Source organism: Octodon degus, unplaced genomic scaffold (assembly GCF_000260255.1).
Source record: "Octodon degus isolate 3935 unplaced genomic scaffold, OctDeg1.0 scaffold00006, whole genome shotgun sequence".
In the NCBI taxonomy this organism is placed as follows: Eukaryota; Metazoa; Chordata; class Mammalia; order Rodentia; family Octodontidae; genus Octodon; species Octodon degus.
In genome coordinates, this window is record NW_004524582.1 from 23,129,373 (window position 1) to 23,154,486 (window position 25,114).

The 25,114-nt window shown below is 38.4% G+C and overlaps 1 pseudogene; it reads right to left on the reverse strand.

The window, feature by feature from the left end:
- Positions 1-8,948: 8,948 nt before the first annotated feature.
- LOC111818845 lies at positions 8,949-9,387 on the reverse strand (annotated as a pseudogene).
- Positions 9,388-25,114: the final 15,727 nt, after the last annotated feature.

Below are 25,114 nucleotides of genomic sequence, written 5' to 3' on the forward strand. Positions count from 1 at the left end.
TTCATTCTAAAGTGAGTATAATAATAATTGATAAGACATTAGAAGTAGCACACATTTAGAAGCTCTGCCTTTGTTTCTGCTATTTGTGTTTGCTTTTGTTTTTACTCTTTGAAACAAAGAAAAATAAAAAGAATCACACGGAAGCCCACAATTACATATAATTGCTGTTTATCAATGAATGGATTAACAAACTCATTCACAACAAAAACATAAAACATGCAGATATAAAGCAAAATCCTTTGTCTGTCACGTGCTGCCTGATCTGGCCCAGTTGTTTTGAGGACGTCTTTTCACTCTGTCTCCGCCCTCCGCTGATCTCAGCCCATCTGACATTTCTTTCCTCACCTATGCGTGTGATCCTTAGGTTTGTTCCACTGGCCAGTCTTTATCTTTAACTCACTGTTTGAAATGCACCTTTTGTAAATAAAGTTTTATTGCCACAGAATTATGCCTATTATTTTATAAGTTGCCTGCAGCTGCTTGCTTGCTCCAGTGGCAGCTGTTGAACAGCTGTGACAGAGGATGTTTAGTGATGAAAGGGGAAGGAAACAACCTTTCCGGAGCACTTACAATGAATTGTGCTGTGAATTATGCTAAATGCTTTGCCCCAACACTTTGATGCAGATGCAAGTCTTTCGTCTGCAAATGACAAGCTGATAGACTCAAGAAAAAGAAAATCAGATAATATATTTCCCTGGGGAATAGAGTGTTGAAATGTTAAATAGATAGTCACTTATCTGTTTCAATTAATTAGAATTAAGAGCAAAAAGATTGGGTTTTAAAGACCAACTTCAACATGTATCTCATACTGTGGATACTCATTGTCCTCTTTGGAGAAAAATATCACAGTTATAAACCTTCATGGCCATTCGAAGGGAATAAATATTTCATCTCCTTAACCACTCAGTGCTGTAGACTTATTCCCAAATTGTTTATGCATATTAGTTGCCCAGATATATAGGGATAGGCATTCTTGATCAGTTGCTGTTACCACCTTTCTCTTTACAGCTAGAGTTGCAGAGTGAGAGCCAAAAATCATCAATTAAAGTGCTAAGTCCACATAGTTCAAGGAAAACAGGCTCTCTTCTTGGAAACAAATTGGAAAGATTATGAACAAATGTATTAAGAATGATTTTTCTGTTGACCAAAACTTCTAACATTTGATTTCCTGAAGTGGGTTCCTGAGTTGCAAAGTTACATGGGTCAAGAGGGCTTCGAGTGAGAGTGCGCTCAGGACACGGAGGTGACTGACAGGCCTCAGGCCGAGGGGGCACTGGCTGCACAGCAGTGCCTGGGCTGGGCTTTACTCCTAGAAACTCCTGCCAGGGCAGCTCAGTGTGACTCACCTGAGAGTCCCTTGCCGCTCCCCTACCCCTGGGCAAACCCAGATGCCCAGACCTTGCCAGGCGTGGCAGGCTGGGCTACATCCTGACTGGGGACCGTGTCCCGCAGCCCCAGTGCCTCTGAGAGCAGAGTGGAGTGGCTGCCAGTGGTTGGAACTGTAGAGGTGCCCCCAGGTGGCGAGTGGGCCCAAGTCACCAGTCTCTGCTAAGTGTTGTGCGCGTGTGTTGTGGGGACCACGTGTCAATCTGGTATAAATCGACATCTTGAGCTTCTGCCTTAACAAGAAAGAAGTGGGAAACACTCCTGAAAAGAAAACTAAACCGTCAAGAAAACGCAACTTATTTTTACATGGTTTTCAGCTCATGTACCAATATGCACACATTTCCTAACCTGAACATTTGTGAAGTGACAGTAAAACGTTGACAATATTATATAAACTTAGTTCATAAACCAGCACCAGGGTTTGAGAGGATTGATTCCAATTATGAAAAAAGTTCTACTGTGAGTAAATGTCATTGAACAACATGACATGCTGTGGAGAAATATTTCATGAAAGGAAGTCAGTTGATACAGAAAACTTGCCTGTTGTCTATAGGATCACAAGTCTGCATCTTGTACAGCGACTAACCACTAAGAAGAATATATGCAGTGTATTATTTGTTGAAACTGTACTTTTGATTTGATTTGAAACTGTCTCATTGCTATATGTTTATCAATAAAACTTTGAAAAGAAAAAAAAACATAAAATGAAACCATAAAAAAATAAATAAAAATAAATAAATAAATATCATTTAAAAAAAAAGAAATTGCCACATCCCCCAACACTCAGCGGTCACCTTGACAACCAATCAGCAGCAATTAACATTGGTACAAAACCCTTTATCAGCAAAAGCATCATAATTCACTGAAGGGGCAGATGACTTGTTAGCATTTTTTTAAGCAATAAAGTATTTCTTCATTAAGAGATATGGTACCTTATAATGCTATTATATACTTTGCAGACTAAAGTTGAAACATAACTATTTGACTGGGAAACTAAAAAAAATTCACGTGACTTGCTTTATTGGGCTGATTTGCTTTACTGTGATGATATGGAAGTGAACCCTCAGTATCCCCAAGGTTTGCCTATAACTGAATTTTCTTGCATTAGTTAAGGCCTCATACATTACTTGTGTGTTTTTGCTCATACAGATAATATATGACTATTCTTTAAGAGAAAGACAACTTCAGTATTAATGGCGGGACTTCAAGAGTCTATCTTTTTGCTTAAAGGTGCAGTTTATATGATAATGTTTATGGTGGGAGAAGTAATGATAGGCAGAGTTGTTTAAATGCTATGACAGAGGACCTCTGTGTTCACTGGATCATCCCCAGTAAACAGCCGAGGGATGTAGACATTTCCCAGTTTGTGGTATTCCATATACGCTGCTCAGCTTCTAGAGTTGACACAAAAGGGAAAAGCATATGATGGAAGTTTACCGTATATTTCAATTCTTTGTCCTGTGTTTAAGACACCTCTGCTCACATCTAACTCAGTGGCTCAACACTATTCACAAGATCTTAGCTGGAATGGATGGAAATAGGTTGGCAAAAAATCTGTGGCTTGGCAGCTACTCTCCAGTGCAAATGATAACATAGCAAGGAGCACACGTCTTTGTAGTTTGAATTTCTGTGTGGGGCACTTACCAAAACACATTACATAACGCCGCCTTACAACAACTTTTGCAGTGTTGAAGTTTTCTACTGGAAATGGCTATAAGGATAACTTATGTCTAGAATAGTGAATGGCATGTGGGAAATTTAGCAATTGATATTTATTATTTTATTATGTATCCTAAGAGATGGGTCCTTTAGTGTTAATATAATGATTTTGTGGTCATTCAGGGATCCCAACAAAATTCTTTTCTATGTAAGTATAAATTCAGTCCTGATTCTGTTCCTGTTTATTTAATGTGAACTAGATACAAAAAATTTGTTTTCAAGAAGGATTATGGCTACCTCTGTCTTCTGTAACACTGTATGAGATATCACTATCTAAGTTTCTATAAAATAGAAGTAAAGAAAGAATATGTCACTTCTTTTTTCAATAATGAGCTCATGTGGTATTGGAACTACTGCTACTAAACTTTACAATTACTTCTGTATCTTTAATAACCTACATCTGTGATAAAATTGATTTCATATTTGAAAGCTAAAAACAAAAATATTCTCCACTAATGGACTAAAAATCTGAAATAAAAATGTCAACAGTGTTGGTTCTTTCTAGAGGCTTTGATGAAGACTGTGCTTCAAGTCTCAGTCCTAGCTTCTAGTGGTTATTGACAATCATTCATATTCCTTGGCTGATAGCTACATCAGGCCAAAATCTACTTTGGTCTCCCCATGACATTTTTCCTGTGATATGGCAAATTTTCTTCTCCTAGAATGACACAAGTCATTGACTTAGGCAAGGGCACTGTAATCCAATATGACCTCATCATAACTTGATTGCATCTATAAAACTTCTATTTCAGATAAGGTCATTATTCACACACACTAGTGATAATTACAATCTCAATATGGCAAAAACAATTAAACACATGACATTTACCAAGTTGATTCTACTAAGTTACAATAATTTAACTGTAGCAGTACATGCCCTCCTACAGACAGTGTACCTCAGTTTGTTAGTTGCCCAGGTAACAGTTCCTGTTATGGTTCCTGTTACTTTTGTTTCTTAGAAACAGCTGGTCAATGTGACACATAGCTGGTCACTGTGACGCATATTGTAAGAACCAATCCCCGATTGACTAGCCATTCTGTCTCTTTCCACTTGCTTAGACCACATAAGCCCTAACCCACCAGAAATCTGGGCCTGATATTTTGGGAATGATCCTGATCAGTGCCTATCAACATAAATAAATCTATCCCAAATCCAGGGTGTCATTCTGGTGTTTCTACTTGCCATTGCATAATAATGAGAAATATTTATCATACCGTTGTTATATACTAGGCATTTAGTCACAGACTTCATAAGAATTGCCTGATTTGAAAATACTCATGAACCAAGCCTTATCATCATTATCATCATCACTTTTAAGTAGTGTTTTTGGAAAGGGATAAAGGGTACTGTTTGGAGGTGATACCTAGTTAGAAGAGGCAGTTCACAGTGGGTGTGACCCAGAAGCTTAGAGGTCCCTTCCCCAATCCTCCATCTCTCCTTTCTGCTTCCAGGTCACTGTTCCTCCTCCATACCATCCTGTTTTGTGGCAGTTGACCATGGATTGAAATCTCTATAAACTGTGAGCCAAAATAGAATTCTTCTCCTTTGGATGTGGGCATTGAGTGTTATGGCCCAGAGAAAAGTAAAGTAACTAAGATACAAGAAGCCCGAGAGAAAAAGATGTATAGTAATTTGGTTTTGGTTACAAGAGAAATTGAAAAGGCTGGACCTTGAAAAGTCAGAGGTCTGTCCTAGTGGTCTCTATGCTGTGTGGTCGATGTCTGTTTCTAATGTCTTGAAATCAGTGTCATCGTAAGGTCTTCATCAGATCTCAGGCCAGCTTGTTGGTCTTTGCTTTGTTCCTAGTTCTCCCTGTATCTTTCATCTAAAACTTTTTTCTCTTCATGGATGTGTTTTACCAGTTTTCATCTCAGAATGGATTCTGCTTTTCTCTGGCTCAGCTAAAAATTCGCTGAAACTTTTCCTGACACTGAGCTCTTGTTGGTTGGCAAATTTTCAATGAAAACTTCCCCTCTTGGAATCTGTGGCTGAGATGGTGAGTATTTGCAGAGCAGCCTCTCTGTTCTGCCAGTTTGGCCTCGATGTTCACACGGTGTTTTGCAGAGAACTTGTGTTATTCACCTAGAGGTGAATCAGAAATTGCTACTTTGCAGGGGGTGGGGAGGGGCAACCTGTACTTTCCACTTTTTATTCAATGCTTTATAAATTATAACAGTTACCTGCAGTTGTATGCAAAAATAAACAAAACCAATATGTATGTATGTTGGTAGTGATAGCTTCATTTGTGTTCCACTGAGGCAACCAGAGTTAATAACCACATGAGCACACTTCCAATGGCCCATTCACCAACATAAAATAATGTAAGGGTTAGTTTTATTTTTAACCAAACAGCATCACATCATAAATATTACTTAGGGATTTGCTGTTTTTCATTTTATAAGATATTTTATCTATACCACAAATATAAAACATCAATTGTGGACTCTATTAGCTTTTAGAGATTGATGTTGGACCTTTTCCTTTTTCTCTGTGCTGATTCCCATAATGATAGCATTTGGTTTCAGGGCTCAGCAATCCTCCAGGTTTCTGACTCTCCAATTTGTACCTCCAGATTGGCACTTCGCCTGGAATTCAGATGCATTTATCTGATGGCCGGCTTACTGTCTCACTGCCTGTCTCACAGATATTTGAGAGTCAAGCTGCCCAACAAGGCATTGTGTATGTTTCACTTTTCCTCTCCCAGCAAACAGGCCTCACCTGAGTGCTGCTTGATCATGGTTTATGAAAATCCTTTCATCCCTTCGGCCCAGTTTGAACAAATCTTATAGCTACCCATGAATCCTCTTCCTCTGCCATCTCTACCTGAATCCTTCAGCAATGTTTTGTTCTCTCCACAAGACATTCAGCATTCAACCACTTCTGAACTGCTCCTTTACCTTCATCCTGGCACAGCGTGTAGTGCCAGGGATCAAATCTCGGTCCCCTGCATCTACCTAACCTTGCCTAAGCAGGTGCTTTGGACTACTGAGCTATCTTGCCGGCCCCATAGAATGTTTTCATTGTTCTTCTCATGTCCACCCCTTGGTGCCAGAAATTTTTTTCCCTTTGTTCCCTTCCTCTGTCTTTCCCCTTTTTTTCTTTCTTTCTCTTTTTCTCTCTTTCTTTCTTTCTTTCTTTCTTTCTTTCTTTCTTTCTTTCTTTCTTTCTTTCTTTCTCTTCTTTTCTTCCTTACTTTCTTCTTTCTTATCCTGAGAACAATACTTGAAATTAGTAGATGCTCAATAAAAGTTTGTCAAGCAGTGGATAAACATTCTTACAAATCAGTGTATGTATAGGCATACACATTACTTTATGTATTCATATACTTGAACTATATACTAAGCTTTTTTAACAGACAAGTGAATATTTTGTGCAAATACAATTGTAAAATATATGCCATTTTATTAAATGTTATCATTTTTCTTTTTCCTACTTGCATTCCTAGTTTCTGTCTGTTTGTTGCTGCATATTATTCTGTATCCTTCTTCCCAACCTACCCTAATAACTAGAAGTACATTTTTAATGTAAATTTTTCAGAGCCATTTCAAAGCTTATGAATACTAAGGATTCACCTTTATCAGATGCTTAAAAGAAATCCATATAAGTAGCTGTAAATTTATTAGTTAAGATTGTTCAGTGTTTCATGGTCCAGATATATTAAATTCTCTCAGTCACATTCTACTCATGGATATGTCTTCTGTTTCCAATTTTTAACCAATATTGCAACAAATATTCTTAAACACTTCCCAAAATATCCTTTTGTTTCTATAGGTAGATTACCAAGCATGAGATTCTTTAGCTGAAAAAGATTCCTGGGCCAAAACTCATTTTATCTTGAATAGATGTTATAAGTTTTCTTTCTAAATAGCTGTGAAAGCTAACATTTCTTTCTTTCCATTTTTTTTGAGTTTGACAAAATTTATTGGTTATTTTAGTAAAGACACTCATCTCAGTCATTTCTCTCTCCTCATCCTCACCTTCCATCAGTATTTCATTTGGATCAAGAAAAGAGTATGTAGGAGAGGGATGTTATTTTAACAAACAGTAAAATGGACAGAAATGAACTAAGTTGGCCTGCTTCAAAGTAAGTTACAGTTAAATTCATGTATCTTGATATAATTAAATCATGTAAAAACTAGTAGTTCTATGTACATTTCCATTGTTTTACTTAGGGCTTCATCTAAACTTTAATGTAGAAGAACAATTTATCAGGCATATGGCTAGGCTTCTTCTCTGGACTTACTACCTATTTAAAAAGATCAGCAAGTAACTACACCAATAGAATAGTCTGAAGCTGCCTCCAAATTTAACATTGTAGGAGTTCTGAAGGAAATAATTGTATCATTTTTCTTTTGACTGTAACTATGCTTTTAAAGATGTGTTTAACTGTCACATTAGAAAGTCCAAAAACTAAACAAAAAAAGAGGATACAAATGAAGGACCACTTTGTATCTGTATATGCAAAATAGTTAGGATAGCTATACAGCTATTTTCTTTTAATTCAGTGAGAAAAAAGATTTGTACTAATAGTGTCTGGACAAGATATCATGTCTGCATCTTGTACAATGAATAACCACTATGAAGACAACAATATGCAATGTATTAAGTATTGAAACTGTCCTACGAATTGGTTGTGAAACTGTCTCATTGCTATTTGTTTCTCAATGAAATTAATAAAAATTTTTAAAAATCTTGAAAAACCAGAAAGTCCATAGGCAATACAAAAGTACAAAACAAACAGCTTACAATACACAGATTTAAGAGTATATGTGATGAACAACTCAATAAAATGTATTTGAAGACGCATTTTCTTTCCTTTTCAGTACCTACAGTATGCTTCACTGGTCAATATGTGTACACTTAAAATAAACCACATTAACTGTCCTAATAAATTCTGTAATGAATTCAATTCAAATTGGATTTAACAATTTAGTAACATAAACACATAGACCCTGAAAATTCATCTTCCTGTTTTTCATCTTTGTAAAATGTTAATTTTTGTGTTTATACCTTTTAAAAAATAAAAACCATTCAAATACTTAAGCAGTATGCACATTTAAATTTTGGGTGGTGGTCTATATTTTAAAAGAAACAGCTTCCTTATGATTTGCCTGAAGTTCTGGTGGAAATGCCAAGAGGAACTAGCTAATAAACAAAAACCAAGAGAAGCACATTCAGAATACTAATTTACTTTGGTAGCAACTGGCTGTTATTTGAAGAAGGTAGACAAGACTAGACTACTGAGGTGAAATGGGCTATTTCAAATACTTGATACTTCACATAAATTTTTCTTTAAAAATTACTGACAGCAATGCAGTACCTAATATACAACCACTTGAAACAAAACAAATCCTAGAGGGAAAAATGCTGTTTAATTTCTTCTAGGTTTAATTCTAGTTGATAGCCAAGCAGTGCTTTCTCTCTGACATGACACCCTCCCTGTTTTTTCTAAGGCTGTTCCTGGGAGCTGGTTTTGGAAGCGAGGGAGTTAATTGAGGAGTAACTGCTTGCAGTTTTACACAGACAGTAACTTTTTGCCTCCCTCTTAATGTGCTAATAGTTGTGTCTAAAAAAACTATGCCATTACAAAAAGGTACCATTTCTGATTTATTTTATTATCTGTAACCTTTGGAAACTAATCGCATGAAAACTTTAGAATTAGCAAATGTCTTGAAATCTGTATATAAAGCATAAATAGCCTCTCATTTCAAACTCTCACTTATTAATGTACCACTCAATCATAAAAGAAAGATGAAAAAACAAAAGTAAAAGTGACTTCAAAGATAGTCTTATACCATTCTTTAAAAAAGGAAACTATTCCTTTTAACTTTACATCCACCCCACACCCTAATTCAAAACACATCATTTAATTGTCTTGGTCATGGACATTTCCAAGATGAGATTTTATATTTCGTTGCCGTAGCTTCTGGTTATCAGAACCCATGCTTTCCTTGATTGAAAGAGTTTGGTCTGGTTGATGTTGGTGTATCCTTTCCAATATTCCTCACCCTCATCATTGCTTCTAGAGGCATTTCCTTTGGTTCACTGCCTTCATCTTCATTAAAAGCTTCTGCTACTGAAAGGGTTTGGGGAGCAAGAGTTGGAACAGTTTCTTTAGGCTTACTTGATCCAAGTTGGATGGACATAGTTGGTACTTTCTTTGTTGTCTGAGTACTTATGGCAAATCCAAACTTGGAGATCTTTGTAGGCTTTGTCAGGTCTGCAGCTTCTTCTTTAGCTGATTGTTTTTTCAGAGCTGCAAATGGAATTTTCTCCACCATTACTCCACTGGCTCCAGCTCACTTAGAGTTCTCAGGCTTCTCTTCTCCTGCCATTCAGTCTGCTGTTTTCCCAGCCCCAGCCTCTGATAGGGAACATTTCTAAGTGCAAGTATGTTCTGCTCATCATTGCTGGCAATTGATGCTATTTTATATTTTACTTCTTGCTAACAGATGAGAATGAAAGGAAATGACTTGTTTTGTGTTTATGTGTGAATTTCAGTAATATTGAAGTTCGCTGTCCGCTTGAAGTTTCTCTTCTGTAATTTGCATCAATTACTTTTAGAGTTCACTATTGTGTTTTTGGCAATTTGTAATTATTTGTACATTATAGACATGTGTCTTACTAGATGGAAGGGAAGGAGAGATAGTGATAGAGATAGAGACAGATATGTTGAGATAGAGATGATAGAGAGAGAAGAATGATGTCTTGGTTATATTTCTCTCTTTGCTGGGATAAAATACTCAAAATCCCAAATGAAGGAAAGAAAAGTTTATTTAGCTCGCAGTTAGTGGAGGTTTCAGTCCATACTCAGCTGTCTCCAAGGCAGAGCAGCATAGGGCAGAGAGCAACTGTTCATGGTGGCAGTGAAGGGCAGAGAGCAAAGGGAGAAGCAGCAGCTTCCACAGCTGGCTAGCCACTCTCTCCTCCTTACACTGTAACACAGTGTCCGCCCCGGGGCACTCACACCTATAATGCCAGCACTGGATCAAGAATCAATCACAAACTCCAGAAGCCACCCGGTCACTGCATGAGGCTTTGGGGGGACACCTAGACACAATCCATAACAAAGGAAGAGGAGAGGAAAAAAAGAAGGAGGAATAAGAGGATGAAGAGCAGGAGGAGGAAGAGGACAGGAAGAGGACACAGATGAGCCTTGCATGGCTCCAGACCCTCGATCAGAGTAGCAAGCTGACCCATTGGTCAGTACGCTCCACATTCAAGAAGAGCTGATGCTCCAGTTTCAATCAAGAACAAGAAAGCTTTATTTATTTATTTATTTATTTATTTATTTATTTATTTAGTATTTTAGGGAAGGGTCTACAGGGTGTTCAGGGTCTTACTACTAGATCGGATTCATAGTAATCCGCCTGTTTACAGCCTCCCAAAAGCTGGGATTACAGACACGCACCACCATGCCCCTGTTTTTACTCAAGCAATCAGAGAGGAAGGTCAGCATTTTAATTTTTCCATTCAGCTTTCCATCTGGTTGGAAAAGGCCCACCTGTGCTAGGAGGAGAGCATACTTCCTTCATTAGACTGACCCAAATCCTAACATCCTGCAAACCTTGCTCACACGCAGACTCAGAGAGGTGTTCAGCCAAATAACACCTCTGTGACCAGTCATGCTGACACATAAGATGAACCAAGCCAATGCTGGATTGTATCCATATTCCATTTACTGTTTCTGAGACTCACTCAGCAGAGAGATTCTCTCTCCTTGTCCTCAGCCCAGCAGAACCCTTTCCACTCTACTGTCCTCTTGTGCGGCTGTCCCTTCCCCTAGCTGGACCTTGAGGGATGAGCACTTTCCTTTGCCTAACCGGAGGCTGGAGCCTGGTCTAGGGCCTGGCAATAACAGTGAGCCAATGCATTAGGGAAGTACAAGGCAGAGACACAGAGTTGGCCTTTCACCTCAGCTGTAGGTCTTATCCAGGTCCCCAGAAAAGCATACTTGCACTGACCCATGAGTGTCATTGGAACAATGTGTCCTCTTTCTCATTCTCAAGACCCTGGTCCTTGAGAGAGGTCACTTTTCCTGGGAATAAGTCAAAACTAAGACAGAGACAATAGTATGTGTGGGTCAAGTATGATAGGTCCAAAGTAACATATGAATCATCACATTTAGCCTTCAAAACACCAATGAAAGGTATTATTACAATACCCATTTTGTAGATGAGGACCCTAAGGCATAGAAAAGCTACTTCCCGAGGCCACATGATAAATCACACTGGAGTTTAGATCAAGGCAATATGACTTTACTACCTATGTCTTCAGAAGCGAGATCCCTTTATGATGTTTCAGGAAATGCTTTGAAAGCTTTGTTAGCTGCATTAACAGATGGCCAGTGGGCTGTGAGTGGACCCACAAATGAGGCTGAAGTGCCGCCTGCGGGCCTGGCTCTGACGTGATACAAGGCTGCCTGGGCTACCGTTTGTTTATTTGTAGGATGAAAGGCAGAGATGGTGGACACGGCAAACATACTGTGAGCTTTGCAGTGCAACCAAGTCTAAAGTGGATTTTGCCACATGCTGTGTATGCTGAGCAGGTGCCTTCCTTTCTTTCAAATTTGAAATGGGTAAAACCTTACAGTAACCAAAAATTCTGGAGGTAGGGAAGTGAAAATTAGGGTGTGGGGGCGTTTGGCAAGTGTCCAGCCCAGCTCCATGACAAAGTGAGGTTCTGCGGACAGGTCTGGTAGAGACACATTATTCCAGGAGTTCCCACCTCTCTTTCCTGAGTTCCTTGACTTCCAATAACAGCTCAGGCCAAGCAGCCTTCATGACTCATGGATACAGGATTTGTGATTTGAAAGTTTGTAGAATGTGGCACCTGGGTAACCTCAGCTTGGGTCAAAATTCTCCTCATAGTTATGTGGTGTAACAGCGCCCTCCTCCATATAACCTCTGGCTGCTCACAGGACTCTGTGACCTCTCCGGTCTTCTGTCTGACGGCCTTGAGCCTGAGAAGAGTAATCCTATCACCTTGCCTTCTCTTTCCTTCCTGGTCTCTGCTGAAGTGAACACATTGCAAGTGGGGAAATAGAACAAACAGGCCAAGCACCTTCAACTGCAAGAAAGTGCTCGGTCAACTAGAAGAGTCCAAAACCTACTAAGACACGGCTCTGATATTCTCAGGAATGTACTCAAATAACAATACACAATGCTCATGTCAGCTTTATTCCTATCACCCCCGAACTGGAAACAACACATAGAACCATTAGCAGAAGTTTGGACAGAAGATTCTGATGTTTTCATATAATGAAATTCTACACAGGAATGAAATGTGCACCTGATTGTGCACACAGTCGCACATGGTCAGCCAGTGGGGCATGAATTTAAAAGCTATTGTGCTAAACAAGAGAAGACAGACGCAGAGGACTGTGTGCCATGCTCTTCCATCTACACAACATTCAGAAATAGTGAAAACTAACCTGTGGTGATGGAAATAAGAACCACAGGTTTGAAATGAAGGGATACAGACGACAAAAGGGGAACAAGGTAAGCTCATGGGCACACAAAAACTACTATGCCTTGTTCTGAGTGCCGAATATAGGAAACCATCCATCGGCCAGGACAATTGAAAGCATATTAATTATGTCTATGTTATGAAAAAGCACTTTAAGAGAATAATAATTCAAACACAAAGTATAGCTAAAATTTAACCCAAAAGCTTTGTATTTAATATTGACCTCTAGCCAGTGGGAAAATAAAAACCTCAAATAATTTATTTTTTCCATCTTTAAAGTTAAAATTTAAATTGTTGAGATATATAGTTGTGGAAGAGCTTCTCCTTCTGCATTTTTTTTATACTAAAGTTGTCAAAAAGAAAGACATTGAACCATAAAACAGAAAATCCCCAATAGTAACCCAACAGAAATGTTGAAATAGATTTGTATACTTATTTTTTTTTTACTGATCTTTCATATAGCTGCTGTTTGGGGTGAAAAGGAATGAAGATATTTTCTCAGAGGCGAAGAAGCTAATGAGATCCTTGCAGACTGAGGTGCCTAGGTCTCCAGAGATGCAGCTTAGAGTGGAGCTGTCTCCAGGGTGGCTGCGGGGATCCCCTGGGGACCTTGTTAAGCCTGCATCTCTGATTCAGCAGGTCGGGATAGGACAGGTAGTCTGCTTTCTAGCAAATCCCTGGGGGATGCTGCTGCTGCTAGAACAGGGAGCATCAAGGGTTAGACAACCAAGGAAGTGTTTGCCTATTGTTTATGCCATTTGTACTGGAATTATTTGTTAAAATTCAGTCTTTGGGGGTACCTTTACATGGGATTCTGCAGCTTCCAGGATTTTTTTTTTAAAGTAAATCTCCAGAAAATTCTGGTGCACACTCACATTTTGGAACCAGTCACTTAACAAAATTGTCTTCTGGTATGCTGTTGAGACTTTAGTTCTCTAGTAAGGACAGACTTTATAGTTGGCTTCCTATATGAGGAGAAAGGAAGGGAACTGGACAGGGAATGTTTTAAATGTGTCATACGTGTCAGTCACTTACTTGGGTGTGCCATTGACTTAGGACATCTAGTCATCTCTCATGTCCCATGAGGTGGGAGCTATTCTCAACCTTGTAGAATTATGAAAATAATAGCTAATCACCACTGGACATCAACTGTGTCTTAGATATTGTGCTAATGTTTTAAAAGTGCCAGATCCTGAGAGAGGTTCTATTGTTACTGCATGCATTTTGAAGGTGTACAAAGGGAGCCTCCAAGGTTCACTCACTTCACTGCCTGGCTGGCTTCTCAGTGACCACGCAGTGTGCCTCCTCTATTTTTGTCTCTCAGGGCACAGCAAGGCTGGGCTGTGCCTGTAGTCTTCTGCTAGCTAGACTGAAGCTACTTTAGCCTTCTGTTTTCACTCTACCAGTGTGGTCAATCAGCGCATGTTATTTTCCTTTCATTTTGCTGTTATTACTCCATCTTTCAATTATTTTGCTTTGAAGAGCACCATGGAAAAGGAGCTCAAAGTATAATTGCAAACATCTGTGAAGTGTTTATTAGTTTACAAACTGGATACAGAATTCATGAGCATATTTGATTCCCCAAACTACATGAATCCATATCTTAAGGAGGAGGAACTGTTGGTCCAGGGGTATGTAACTGATTTATCTGGGAATATAGTCCCACTTTCTGCCCCGTAATCCTTGATTCTCCACTGTAAGCCAGGCTCTCAAGAGAGGAGAGAAGAGAATAGTACAGTGGTTGGTGAGAAAAGCCATCAGATTGTTTATTTGTCATTGGTAGACATTTGAAACACATTATGTTTGTTTTTTATATGTATGTATATATGTATATGTATATATCATATCCAGAAATATCCAAGAATATATATTGATCTCCAGCACCCTCTGACCTCTTTCTTCCTATGATCCTCTTCCCCATCTCCAAAATCTCTGTCTTTATTTTACTCTTTAATTTGCTTGTATTTCATGTTTCTCTTTTGAGGGAAACCATGCTATATTTACATTTTGTGTTTGATACATTTCACTTAACCTTATGGTCTCCCTAAAATTCCATTGTATAAATATACCACACTTGTTAATCCATTTATCTGTTGATGAACAATATCTGGATTATTTCCAGAGCTTGACTACTATGAATTGTGTCACAATAAATCTTAAAAAGACAAAGTAGAAATTCCATTTGGCCTGGTTGTACTGAACCCAGGTGTATTCCAGAATTAAAGACATCAACTACAGCAATACAGGTGAATCATGGTATAAAAGCAATCTCTTGGGGGGCTGTAGTGTTGGGTGCCTGCCATTAGTAGTGGAGGACAATTATGTTTTCCCTCTTTGGACCATAAAATTTTAATCTTAATTTTAGGGCTTAAGCATTTCACTGTTTACCCCAAGTGTCACTTGGGCAGTGCCTTTGTATTTACATGCTATCTAGAATGTCACTCAGGCAAGTGTCATTCCACAAGCAACACTTGTACATTTATTTGTTTTATATTGAGTATTTTTCACAGACTTTCTAATTCAGAATGTTGTATTCACCTTTGTTGTTTATTTCTTGTGAAATTCACTAATATGTTTTTGACGTTTCATTTTACAGATTCCTGTTTATTTTATTTTGGAAAAATAAACTATGATTTTGGGGCACAATCTATGAAAACTCATAGGCATATTATATATAATTGTTATACTTCTCCAAAACTCACTGATATTATTTGACAATACAAAATGGACACATTTTCTAAAGCAGTCCTCCAAATTCTTTTTCATCTTTTAGTTGTGCTTTTGTGGCTGCTTGCCTGCCCTGAATACATAGAAAACATTTACTGAGGGACACTGAGGCTGAGTAGGAGGTCCCAAGAAATCTGCAAAAGGAAAAAATGAAGAGGGGAAAAGTGTTAGGGTATCCAGCCTTGAAATGCAGCAGCTGGCAGCGGCAGGAAGCAACCGGCCGAGTCACACAGTGGGACACAGCACTACCTGGCACCATTAGATGGCATCAGGCCACCAGCAGAGCTGCTCGTTGCCAGTTGGTGATTTCTATTGGAATCATGCTGAGGAACCCTAAGTGACTGAAAAGATTTGGGAAGTTTCCTAGATTCTTAGGGAAACTAGATTTCATTTGTTGCCTACACACCTCCTAGTGTTGTAGTCCGGATACTAATTTCTTTCAAGTTTTGGATTCCTTTTGGTTTTACTATTCAACACTTCTGAAAAGTTGAAAAGCAGTGAGCAGTTATGCGCTCACAGATCTGACAGTTGTCTAGAGTTTGTCTGCATTTATTCATTTGTCCCCACTTTTTTTCTTTTCTTTCTTTCATGATAATATCATTTCACATTAACCTCATTACACAGTCAAGACTGTCCTTTACTTTGGGATGAATTATTTTAAATTTTAGTAAGGGAGAATTAACATATCTCTTTGTCATATTTTTAAATAAACTCAGTTATTCAATTGGTTAAATTGATTAATGGATGTCCACATTTATATAAAGAATATTTACAGATATGTAGATATGGGGAGATCAAAATACATGATATATGTTTAAATTAAAAAATTGTGGTAAAAGTCACCTCTTACTAACCCATCTCAAAATATTCCCTCTTGCTTTGCACACACGTATCTTGCTTTTCTTGCCTCTATCTGAGGCAGTACCAAAAGTCTTCTTTCTAAAGTGTCTTTATGAGATGTGTTAAAAAAATGCGATGAATGCCACTGTCAAGTGTCATACAAAGAAAAGGCAGCCTCGTTGAAACATTACGATGTGTCCTCATCCACTCCAGTCACTGGAGCTGTTACCACGCAACAACTCCTGACACTTGGCCAAAGTCAACACGACCGTGAAAAGTAAATGTTTTCTGTGTATTCAGGACAGACAAGCAGCCACAAAAGCACAACTAAAAGATGAAAAAGAACTTGGAGGACTTCTTTAGAAAATAGCAAGAAAAATGGGGTATGTCTATTCAAATTGTTCTTATCAATTGAGCTGATTTAATAACTGGATTTATTGAAAAACATGAATGATAGTGAGCTAAGCTAACTCTTGTCCAAAGCTTAAAGTATATATATTTTGTATGCAAAGATCATTATTTATATTTTCTCATTTTAATCTTTATGACTATATTCTAACATAAGGCTACTGTTCTCTCTATGTACAGAGTACGGAAGTCACACTGGGAACATGAAGGGCAGGTCTGTGTCCTTCATGTACAGCCTACTACATTGCCACTTGGGATTAGTCCTGCTGAACATGTACAGCTTTTTTTTCCTCTCCTGTAGACTTGAGTCTTACAGGAGGCAAACTTGCTTAAAGGGGACAGAACTCAGCTGTGACTCATGATTACGATTGTCCCAATTCTAAGTTCTTCTTCAGAAAGATTAAAATTAAACATGGGGCTTTTTATTCTTCTAGTTCCAGGTGCTTGGCAGCCACAGTTTACAGTGCAGTTACAGCTAAGTCCAAGAACCACACCACGCACTACCAGTCCTGAAAATGGCACAAAAATGACACCAACAAACTTTGGCCAGAAAGATATGAATCTCTCAAGTGGGTAGATTCTTAGGAACATGTGTTTTGCTGAGAAGCACAAGAAGGGCTTCAAGAAGATGCAAGCAAGCAATACCAAGGTCATGAGTGTACATGCTGAGACTATCAAGGCCTTTGTCAAGCTTAAGGAGGTCAAGCCCAAGGTCATTCCAAAGGTGGTAAACCACAACCTTGCTCAACTTGCCTATCTTGCCCAACCCAAGCTTGGGAAGCACATCTGTGCCCACATTGCCGAGGGTCTTGCTGGTCAAAGGCCCAGGCTACAGCCAGGGCCCAGGCTCCAGCTTCTGCTCCAGTGCAGGCTCTCAAATGTACCCAGGCCCCTTGAAGGCCCCACAGAAAAAGCCTGTTATCTGCTGATGTAAAAACAGGACTGGTGTGACACCTGGGGTGCCATCTGTAGGGGGCTGGTATCCTCCTGTGTTCTTTGTACAAATAAACCTGAAGCAGGAAAAAATAAATAAAGAAGAGTTTTGGGGATATTAAGCTGTGGAATATTTCAACATTGTCCCACTTATCACTAAGACTGAACACTATCCATTAAATCTAACCAAACCCTTCATATTGTGATGAGAAATTCAAGATTCATGGTAATAAAACTATGTGCTCAATAGTTCATGTCATTCCTGGAGGAGCCTATGTATATAAATTTTGTTGAATAGTCAAGAGGCACAGCAACTAGTTCTCAGGGCATTTTTGAGAATACAACTATATTTTATATAGTGATAGAGATTTCTTTCAGTCTGCTTAATCCTTAAACTCTTGCTGAGGAAGCTATGGTATTTATTTGGTTGACTTCCCACCCATACCTGGCTACCCATGCTGATAACTATGGCAATTGGTAAACCTTGTTGTGCTTTTGAATCTTGCCAAGTATTGCTTGAGTCTGTGGGACTCTCATTTTTAATTAGTGATTCAGTGATGAGAATATTTGGCTTAATGTTTGTTGTTCTATAGATTAAGAGAAACATGACTGAGGTGAGTTAGTTTTGAGTAGTGCTTTATAAGTTGCTGATTGTTTCACAATGAACACATTCTGAAATAAATCCACGAATCATGGCAAACATCTAGAAACTAATCAATATACAACAGAGAACATGAGGGCTCACTGCAGATACAGGGCATGAATATGTGAATGTGTAGTGCACATGTGTATTTATATGTTTGTGAATGTATGTTTACTAGGTCCTAAGAAAATGCATTTTTTGGTACGATAATAATCTATGACATTTGAAAACCAGTATTTCACAGGACATAATTATACAATGGAAGGTTTGCCTCTGTCACCTTTGTTTACATGTATTTTATGCTTTATCTTATTCAAAGTGCACATACATGCACATTTATGCTTAATTCCAAACCGTAAAATTAGAAACATTGAAAGTGTCTTTAAATATTCTCTAGATACAAGTGCTTTGTGGAACATAATTATATCCTAAATAACTCTAGTGGAAAGAATTGAGAGTGAAATAGAGGGAAATCAAGAGCCACAGTGCTCTTGTGTTAAGATAACAGGCCTGTCTCACACAAAAATGTGTGCACTGTGTCTCTGTTCAAATTATGCAAATGCAACTTAAAATGCTCTTTTGAAAACACCATCATGTTCAACTGACGTAAAAGTAACTCTATTTGTAGATAATTTGATCTTTTACACTGAGGACCCTAAAAATTGATGAAAGCACCCATAAGTCTGATAAAGCTCAGCAATCAGGATACAAAGTCAACAAATAAAATCAATAGCTTCACCATACATCAATAATGAATAGACCAAGAAAAAAATTAAGAGCCATTCCATTTAGCTAGCTTCAAAAATACATCCAGGGGGGCCCAGGAGATGGCTCAGTAGAATAAGCGCTTCCCTGACAAGAGCAAGGGCCTGAGTTCAATCCCAGGTTCTGGAAAAAAAATTAAAAAAAATGTATATCCAGGAACCAAAATAGCTAACAAGGTTAAAGAAGACCTGTAATAGAAAGTATTCAACATTGAAAAAAGGAATTGAAGAAGATTTTGAAAAACAGACTTCTCTCATTTATGAAACTACAGAATTAATATTGTTGAAATGGTCATATTACCAAAAATGATCTGCGGATTGAGTGTGATTCCCATTAAAATCCCAAAAGCAGTCTTCACAGAACTAGAAAAGGAGACCTTAAGATTCCTTTGGAAGCACAAAAAACCCAAATGACCCATACAATCCTGAGCAGGAAGACACAGCTACAGGCCTACAGCACTCAACCTCAAGTTATGCTACAAAGTCACAGTAACAAAAGCAGTACAGAGCTGGCACAGGAAGAGGCCCGCAGGCCCAGGGAACAGAACCAAGACAGAGAGCCTAACATGTGCACGACAGCCATCTTAGTCCTACCGCAGTCTTCTCCGATGTGAGAAATAAAATGGTAAGTAAGACTGAGATGTATAGTATATGTTGGAGAATAAGAAGACAATTTTCAAATGGAAAGGGAAACTCGGGAAAGGGGAAAGGGAAAGGATGGAAAGAAAAGAAGAAAAAAATGGAAGCAAAACTTGTACATATGGAGAAGTAGGGGTTGAAGGGAAGGGAGGGAATTGGGGAATAAAAAAGAATCAAGATCTGTTATGGAAAGGTACAAACTCCCTGTGATGAATGTGATCTATAAGTCTGTCTATGTCTATCTATATAGTGTACCAGTACAATCAATTATTTTTTAAAAAAATCAAATGGCTTTAGTGCCTAGATGCCCATTAACTAGTGAATGGATAGATATAGATATAGATATGGATATATGCTTTACTTGGCTTTGAAGAATAATGAAATCATAGCATTTGCAGCAAAATCTGCATTCTGATAGCATTATTTCTGACTTTATGCCATAGAAAAGTCAGTCTTCAGAAATTTCATCTCTAAAATGAAAATGACGTACAGAAGGTTGGTATAAGGATGTAACAGAAGAACATACAAGTGCTCTAAAGGTATTTTTAATGTCATGTAATTAAAGTTGAAAAAAGTCTCTTTCTAATTTTTGAACTCAATGATTCTCAGAGAAAAATTCCATCTTTTTCAAAATGTTTCAAATTAAAAATGAAGACTTCGGGCCGCATGCCCAGTGTTGACAAATCATGAATGCAGCTTCCTTTAAGAATTCTCTATTAACAAGTCTGAACTTTGCACAAGCTAAACATTATGCAAAAATCGAATGCAGAAATCAATTGGGTCTCAACAATTAGAATTTGTTCCACTCTTTTTGGCATTTTTTATTTCTTGCTGTCACACATTGATCTAAGTTACAAATCTTAAAACAAGATTTTTTAAAGATCTAATCCGAAGATCTAAAAACGAGGAAATAAACTACCATTGAGATTAAAGTCACAGCAAAATCTACCTGTCCCAAATCCTGCATTTTCAGACACCAGTTTCTCTCCTATACTTCTCTAAACCAAAGCCTCTGAGCTGTATAAATAAGCAAAACAAAATGTAGATTTGTCAGAAGGTCACTTGGTAAAAATTATACCTAGAGCCTTAATTACAATGTGTATTCATAGACAGTGACTGAAAAGACAGAACGAGTCATTAATTCATTAGTTAGCAGGACAATTATTGTATCCTTTCAATCGCCAACCTCTTTGTGTCATTAAGTAGTCTGATGGACAAAGACCACATGTGTGGAGTGGAAGCATGGGGTGGTGGCTCCAATTCTGTCCTCCTCCTCCATTGTCTTTTACAGAACTCTTGCCACAACCCACAGATAATTTTGCTTCTGGTTCCTAGCTTGTGCTATCTATCATCTGCTTCCTAAAGACAGACCTAAAGTGAAGCTCTTCTCTAAATGCATTCTAGCTTAGAGCTCCCCAAGAGAAGCCTGCTACAGGAAAAGGCCGACACTACCCAAAGCAGCAGGTCAAGCTCTTCACACCTGGCCCCAGATCAATATCCTCACCCAGTTTTTTCTCCAGAAAGATGATGATCCAACTACCCAGACATGGACCATGTGGAGTCTGCCATGGAGTGTTTCTCCCTCTGTCAGTTTATTATCTTCTTCCCTTTAGCACTTGGACAGTTCACCTGTTTCCCCACAGTTCCTTCAATATTTTATTTGTTTTAGATTAGTTCCATTTCCTTCCTGACAAAATATTTAATGAACAAAGGCTTGTCAATATATTATTATATTATTACTTTATCGATCGCAAAATATGTAATGTGCCAGCTGTCAATTTAGTCATGTAGGCAAGTGTCATTCTACAGGTAGATCCTGGGCCTGCACTTACACCTGGCTGAATTCCTAATGATAACCACTAGGAAGCTCCTGTCCATCCTTGGGGCCTGCACTGGGAAACTTCTGCACTAGAGGACACATTGAGAGACTCTCTAGGGAGTAAAAGACCTGTCGTGGTCCGAATCGCACCGTCATGAAACCCACACATGGAAGCCGTCTGCAATGTGATGATATTTGGAAAAAATGTCATTTGGGGAGATAATGAAGATTAGATAAAATGAGGTCTTCATCAAATTAATAATTGATGTCCTTACAAGAAGTAGAAGAGACAACAGAAATTTCTGCCCCTTTGAAGAGCACAGAGCAAGGGTTGTGTGAGGAAGTGGCTGTCCACAAGCCAGACACATTCCTGAAACCATCCCCACTGACTCCTTGAACTTCTAATCTTTGAGCTCATGAAGAAAAAAATAGTTTATTGTCTAAGCCACTTCGTCTGCACTTTATGCTGTGGCAGCCTTAGCAGATAAATTCAGAACCTTTTGACTTGCTGCGTTTCCTGTCTGGGTGGATGCTAGTGTATTGCTATGACACACAGGAACTAGACGGAGCCTGCCCACTCAGAGATCTCTTTTTCCCTTATTTTCAAACTTTTGGTGACATCATAGCTGCATCTTCAGAGAAGGTCTGGGTGGGGAATTTAGGCTGTGACAAAGAGAAATCATGACAGATGCTTTGACTGAGTGTTCCCCTAAAAGTGCATATGTAAAAGGCTTGGTCTCTAGCAGAGTGCTATTGGGAAACAGGAAACCCTCAGCAGGTGAGGCCGCTAGGAGGGGTTAAGTCACTGGGACATGCCCCGGTGAGGGAACTGTGGGACCCGAGCTCCAGCTGTGCTGTCTCCTGGCTCATGGTGGGAGAAGTCTGCTCTAGCACGCTGTCCCTGTCTTGCTCACCTAGTGCCCTTACCAGATGCCCAGAGCAGTGTAGCTCTCTGATCTTGGACTGATGCTTCTAAAATTGTGAGCCAAATAATCCTTTTCTCATTTAAATTAATTGCCTCAGATGGTTTGCTTCAGCGATGTGGAGCTAACTCACACTACCCATGGCACTTTTCTTCTGGAGAACTGGTTGTTAAAACTTCTCCACAAGATACCTGCTCAGCTGTTACCTCCTGAGTTTGCAAGTTGTTTAAAGCCTTATCTTCCACCAGAGCTTTGTGAACTATCTTTTGATAGTTCCTCTCCTTCGTGCCATTTACCTTAGTTCGTATTCATTTCCAGGGGCCATATCCCTTGAGATAACATCTGTCCTGTGCTGATTACAGATCTTGGTACAAAGCATGCAATCTATTTAAATTAGGAATTACATTTCTATGCAATTATTTGACTGATGTTTTCTTTCCCTTCACAAGACTGTGCTGTCTGTGAAGACAGGGGTATTCCTGTCTTCCCTCCTCAGGACCTAGCAGTTACAGAACAATAACATCGTGGGAAAAGAATGGATAAAAGTTCCATTTTCTGCTGTTGCAAACACTGGTCTGATCTGTGTCACACCCACCCCTGCTCAGAATCTGAGATTTCCCAATGCTTGTGGAGGAGGTGCTAGTGAGAGTCCTGTTTTGGCTACTTGTGTTTTGTTACATCTCTGGTCATAGTATTTCCATGTCTCTTGTCATTCCTTGAGTTCTTTTTTTTTCAAAGTTTTATTGATAAACAGATAACAATGAGACAGTTTCAAATCAAATTGGAAGTACAGTTTCAACAAATAATACACTGCATATATTCTTCTTAGAGGTTAATTGCTGTATTCATTGAGTTCTTAATATGAGGACAGGTTTCCTGTGAGTCAGAGTAACCTTTAAAAAATTAGTGAATAGAAACAACAATTGTATCCTGGAGATTCACGCCTAAAAAGAGATTTAATGAAGCAGTTAACCATTTATTACTCTCCTCTCCCCTTCATACAACAATCTGGCTTTCACTTGGTTTCTATCGTTGTCCCAAAGATGCTGCTTCCATAAGAAAATGCAGTTTTTTTTTAAAAAAATTATCAGTTCTGAGGATGTTACTAAAAGATAGTTATCAACATGTTTGGTTTTTGTTGTCTCCCTTGATTCCCCAGTAGGTATGTAGCTCAGCTGTGGCTTCATTACGTCTTTCCACCATGGGAGGATGTTCACATAGAAAAGCAGCCTCCACCACTGACTTTCATCCATGACTGGATCCCACTAGCAAGGTGGATCTTGCATCTTTAATAAGAGCATCAGGGTGCTTAGCAGTCCTGTCTGCAGAGTAGAGGTAACACTCTTAGATTTAAAGGTCAGCCTAGGAAATGAATTTTTGTTTTTTAGTGCTTTGTTTTGCAAGTAGGTGATTTCAGGTGTCTCAGATCTTACAGCCCCAGGAATTCAGTCTTCAAGTTTTAATAATACTGTAGGCCAACCATGACATTGTATTCTTGGTATAAAAGTATTGCTCATGAGAGGCATCCTGGGATTGCGGAAGGGAGCTTGGTTCGAATCAGGAAACCTGCTCTTCCATTTTGCTCCTGTTATTAATAACAATGACAATAAAAATAGTTCACACTTTCTGAGTTCTTACTTTGTGCCAGACATTATGTAAGTCTTTTATAAATATTGGCAAGCTGAGGGAATTGCAACTCCACCAAAACAGTAATTCAGATATGCAGCTAGAAAATAATTTATTTGGCGGTTGCCCCAACTTTCCTGTTAAGTTCCAAGCTATTGTGTCTAGAAAAAATAACGTCAAATCCAATTAAAATTTATTCAACTTAGTACTTTTAAATTATGCTGTTCAATATGGTAGTCACTAGTCACACATGCCTACTTAAGCACTTAAAACTTGGCTAATCTAGTCTAACGATAAAGTGGAAAATACAGTGAGCCTTATTACAATGTCTCATCAAGCTGTAGGTTACTAATAAGGTAGAGCTGAGTTTCACAAGAGAAATATTTATGACATGACAAATTAGGAAAGGAGAAAATGCTTCTATGTATGAAATGATGATTGTACAACTCTCAGATAAGTATCTTACACTTAAATGATAGTTTTCAGAATAAAGCTAAAGAAAAATTTGCAAACTTGTTTGTTTCTTTTTTATGAAACACGATGATTTATTTTATGCTGTCTAGCTAACTATAGTGTCTGGGACTGCTATCCATCCCACACAATCCATTGCTTTGATTTGTAAAGGATAATTGAGAAATTTTAAAAAAAGGCTCATGAATTTCTGCATATATTTCCATTCTGTACCCCACTCTCTGTCTATGGGCAGTATATTACAATGTCTAGAGTTTACAAATAACTGGAGCACAGTGAGCCCCAAATCATAAATGCTGCATATTGTTCTTGTTCTTCTTCTTGCAAATGTAGTAGGATATGGACCTAGGTGGAAAATTTGAATAGTTCTGTTCTCAAGTGATAATAATATTTTAGTTCACATTTTACGTAAACTTTCAAATGAATTACTTAGAATCTGGAGATCAATAGATGTAAGCTTGTTCAAGTTGACAAGATTATGTCAATATTCAAAACTGAAATGAAATAGATTTTGGCTACTTCAAACTGAAATAGGCTGTACATACAAGGTCATACATATATTGAGTAGATTTATATTGATGGAATGTTGAACTGATAGGATTTGTTAAATTTTTTTTTTTATTTTTTATGGTACCAGGGATTGAACTCAGGACCCTGTACTTACAAGGCAAGTGCTTATTTACTGAGCTATCTCCCTGGCCCCAACTGATAGAATTTTAAATATTTCAGTTAACATGTATTGTTCCA